The sequence below is a fragment of the Dufourea novaeangliae genome, unplaced genomic scaffold (genome assembly GCF_001272555.1).
Source record: "Dufourea novaeangliae isolate 0120121106 unplaced genomic scaffold, ASM127255v1 scaffold21, whole genome shotgun sequence".
Lineage (NCBI taxonomy): Eukaryota > Metazoa > Arthropoda > Insecta > Hymenoptera > Halictidae > Dufourea > Dufourea novaeangliae.
Window position 1 is genome coordinate 6,691,215 of NW_015373910.1, and position 5,177 is coordinate 6,696,391.

Here is a 5,177-nt window from a genome sequence, read left to right on the forward strand (position 1 = left end):
ATTCTATGAGATTGTGGCATGAATCATTTTTCATTTCATTTATTATATTTATTTCGATTGAAAAATCTTCGTAATGGACAGTACTTTATTAAATTTAAAATACCTTTCTGTATTTACAGATGGGACATCGATGATCCACGTGGAAAAATACGAATGGCATGTAAAAAGACGCGGAACGTATTAATAATTAATCACCGGAAATTTAGATGGTACAATCTGGTGGCGGCTCTATCGATTCGATAATACCGACGTCTGGTTTCGAAACGAGTACACGCGACCGCGAGATCTTGTGGAATAAACCGAGCAATAAATAATTGAAAAAATTTCCTGCGGACAGGGCCGTATCCGTTGCAGCGTTCGTCGACCTGTCTCTGGTCATACTGGGTGGGACAATAAATAGCCACGTTATACATATTATAATTATATACGCACATTGTTTAACGCGCAATGAAGAATTTTATTATTATTGTAGTTATTTATAAACGTGTCCACTTAGAATCTTTTTGCTAGAATTTTTATTTCTACTGCATATTATAAATAGAAGAATAAAAACAGCTTAGAGTCTCTAAAAATAGAGATCTTTATTTGCCGAGACTTTAAGTTTTTTTTACTCTTCTATTTATAATATGGAATTCGTTTACATAAACATTCGGCGAAATACAATCTGCTGATAACATGTATATACTTTCCTAGAGATCCATACCTTAAATTCAGTAGATTATCGGTAATCGACTGCTATTAGTATTTTCTTTCACTTTCCCAAAGTTAAGTCATTTGTATGTTCTATAAGTGATCTTCTCATGTCGTCCCACCTAGTGTGCACGGCGTAAGAGCACGGCAGAATCGAGGAAAATTTCTGCGTACGAGAATAGACGTTTCCCTCTGCGGCTTTGAAATACGAGAGAAAAGGTGGACGAGACATCTGAGAGATTTACCACGACAACGATTAATAAATATTAAATACGAATACAACATTTTTTAGTGTAGGTGCGACGATTTGCAAACTTATTCGTATAAGACTGTTCTATTTATCTTAGGTTTTCCTGTAATTATTTGAATGAAAGCAAGACAATAGAATATTTAAAGGTGCGTGAAGTGATGTGTATAAATAAATAAAAATAGAGAAATGTGTAAAATTATGGTAGTCACCTGGTCGCAGAAAGTGGAACTAAATCTGGAACTTCTTAATCTAGTTCTAGAAGTAGCCGCCAGGTAGTGCCACTTCATCGGTTTTGCAATTTCCCGCGGTTTTGGAAAAAGTTTCGACCTTTATTAATTTGTTATTAGTCAATTTCTCCAGATACTACTACACCTCGAGAGTAAAAGACGTAGGCAGTAGTTTCTGATGAAATCTGTTATTGACACACACAACTACAGTTAGTATATGAACGTACAAAGCATACGCAGTTAGAATATTTAATTCAACTGCAACGAATGGGACTTAAAAGTTTCAAAGTTTCTTATCCCTATTCCCATCAAATTCTGTATTTATATCCAAAGTACATACTATACATTCTTACCAGACTTATTATCCCACATCTGGTCACAAAATAATCTTTTAAAAATTAGCTTTCATCTTCAATTAGTTAAATAAAAAGCCTGCGTGTCGCTTATAAATTACACATATAAAACGGTTCGTCAGTTGGACGATCGTAGCTTCCAGAAGGACCTCTGAACCACCTCACCACTGTCCCTCACCTGTCCGATTGTCTCGTTTCGGGGAAATAAATCTCCAGGAAACTTACGTAACACCGTGTGCCGACGAAGACGCAGTCTGCGAGCACTGCTGCGCAAAAGTTTATCTTCGTACGCCACAGTAGGGGAGAACGAAACGTAAACTCGTGGCCAGGCTCGTTGAAAAGTCAGTTAGGTGGTAGGATAAACGCACCAATGAAGGAACATTTAAGAGATTTTGTAACTATTACAATTAAATTTTAAATAACAACAATGTTAATATGATATCTGGCACACAACAATTAATTTTTATATATATATATTTTTTTATAATGTACAGATTTCAATTTTTAAAGTTGCAAAAACGTAAATAATTAAATTAAAAAGAAAAAGTACAGATTCTACTATTGAATGAATAATCAATGAACATTTCTAACCAGTGGCGCGAAAATTGTTTGTATATGAAACAAAGAATTGAAAAATACTTTATATTTATAATCATTTGTTTATTTTAATAACTTAATATTTGAATACCTTAATTTACTGGTATATACGTGTTCCTTTACTGGTGCATCCACCTAACTACATATCGTTTCAGAATCGAAAAGTGTGAACGCAAATAAAACTGTGCTTATCGCAGGTTTATCAACGACCACGGAAAAATTATAATACCGCTATGTCTACAAATTCCATTATCGTTCGCGAACCGAACAAGATTCTTACAACATTCTGAAACTTTAATGGAAACATTGAAAAATCGAACGCAAATATAGGCACGTAAGGTTTAATTAAATGAGAAAGAATTTCGTGCTATCGGTCGGATATTTTCAATCCTCGTCCAGACAGTGAACACTGGAATCATGTATGGAAATTAAAATAACACGTAATTGCAATCTGTTTAACCACTTATCGAATTGTTATGTAACAGTGTCGATTGACAATAAAAAAGAAGAGATGTTATGAGGATAATGTTGAGCTGGTTAAGTCAGAAGACGCTGAAATAATCCTTAAATAGGCGTAACGACATAGTGGTCACGTATTTGCATGTACAGTCAATATAATTCCGACGATTAGAGAATTCTTGTAAAACAAACGTGGAAAGAAACGACAGAAACTTGAATTCCAGGTCTCGAGGGATTAAATTAACATTGTGTGAACAATTATATTCTTATGGTAAAAAGAAGTAACCTTATGGGTGAAGCAGGACTTCGTGTTAACTGATTTTCTGGTTGATTATGGTTTTTTTTCTTAACTATTTTGTATATCGTATCGTTGCAAATATATTAATCTTTTTTTTTTAAATATTCTTCGATGTAATTTGTATTTTATAGAATTGAAAATACCTCGTGAATATGTGAAGACAATGTAATAGAATCTTTGGAACATCGCTAATATTGAGACAACTCGTTCTTTTCTTCTTTTATATCGTATTATTTGCATGGGTGAATAAACCGTGTTGACAAATTCCGTATGCTTTTTTGTGCAAAATGTGTATTCTAAACAGATAGTGGGACGATAAAACTGTCTGGAAAGATGAAAGTTCTCGACCTGTGCACTATGACAACCAGAAAGTCTGCTGTTCGTTCTTTTGCTCTCTGTTTCTCAATCTTCTAGCGTCTAGAAAAAAATACCATTTTCATTCCTTCAATCTGCTACAGAATTTCGAGAAAAAATACACGACTATCGAAATAATAAAATGAAGATTCTGACAACAACAGAAACTCTAAATCCATTCAGTAGACACCTGTAAGTAAACATCAAATGCTAATGAACTTACGACACGAAGAATCGTGCGAAATGCAAAGAAATAAAACTTCTATTCAAACCATAATAAATGCTTAATATGAAAATTGATTTGATTAACACTTTCGTCGGAGAAATCTACTTCCCATCGACTAGCCCATTAACGTGGCCGTTTGCATAAATTAAACCCGACTCTCCTTCTGGATAACGTGACGCACGATCATCAATTTCGTCGATCTCACGGTCAACCCAGTCAAGTTCACGTTCCATCGTGCAAAAAACGCATCGAATCAGCTGAATTAAAGGAACACCAAAATGGTACCATGGCAAACATATTAAAAGACGGTATTTCGGAACGGTTTTCGGAGTTAAACAAGAAATAATTATGGAGTATTCAACGACATCTACGTCGATGGAAATGGAACGACCGTGTGGCCAAAACAAAAATTGATAACGGAGTGTCCAACGAATTCGACGTCGATGCGATGACTAACGGGGTAACGACGTGACCTTTTTCCGTGCACGCGTAATATGGCCGGTTGCAGATGCTGCTCCGTGAGTATACAGTGAGTTACTTTAATATTCGGACACTTTAAAACTTTCACTTTGTCGCACTGTAACTTTATTCGTGATAAAGATAGAAGTTAGTGACTTGTAAATTATATTATTACAAAGGGTCTAGTTTACAAAAATAACAACATTAAGTATGTAGTTCGTAATACTTATTATATTTTCTGTTTTAATCTACAGAAACTAACTACTGCCTACGTCTTTTAAACTTGGGCTGTAGTAGTATCTGCAGAAACTGTCATGGGTGCTGGGGTTATTATCCAATTGGTATACGATAGACGTGTGTAATAATTAGCCATAGTCCTTCGCTGGATTCGATCTGTTGTTATTACATGTGGATTACGGGACAATGAACGGTACTGAAATGGCTTGCGTCAGTAACCATTTGAAACGTGGTCCTTTATCGCTGTTGCTCGTACAACTCGCGAGCTCGGTCGAATGTTGCTCGTGCAACTGTCGAATTTGGACTGACGCTTGTGCGTGTTCCCGTGAAGAAATTAGATAATAACCCCAGCACCCATGGCAGTTTCTGCAGATACTACTACAGCCCAAGTTTAAAAGACGTAGGCAGTAGTTAGTTTCTGTAGAAACCATATCAAAGTGTCCATATTTCTGGTTTTATCATGTTTCGATCCTCTTTGTTTAGTATTCAGGACCTACGTATCTGCCAGTTCCACAGAAGGAGCCACGCTCAAACTGTTTGGCGTGTAGGTACCTACACTGACTCGGCTTCCGCTAGGGCAAGTCGAGTTTACTCGTGAGAGTACATTGTACGCACTTCGGATTGGGCAATCGTATTTTGTCTAATAGCACGCGACCCGAATCCACGGACGTTCCTTGTTTTTTATCGTACAACGATCTACAGGCGTTAATGTCGTCGGACCGTGGAGCCTTGACCTCGTTAGACGGAGGTGGAAGTGCCGGGACGTGTGTACGAAAGTGATCCTCTTTTTGGTTTGCTGCGGTAAGGTCATTGCGAGGGACGTCCTTCTTCGGTTTATGATCGGAGGGAGAATTTTATTGGACTGGTTTGTTGCTGTGTCTGTGTTCCTGATTAATGGAAAATTGTTTTCTTTCTTTTATGTATTGTAGGCTTTGGGAGAATGATAGGTATGGAGTGTTGAATGATTTTCTTGTACCGAATGTATAATGAGCAATGGGTTAGGTTTTCTACAATAAATTTGTAGGGA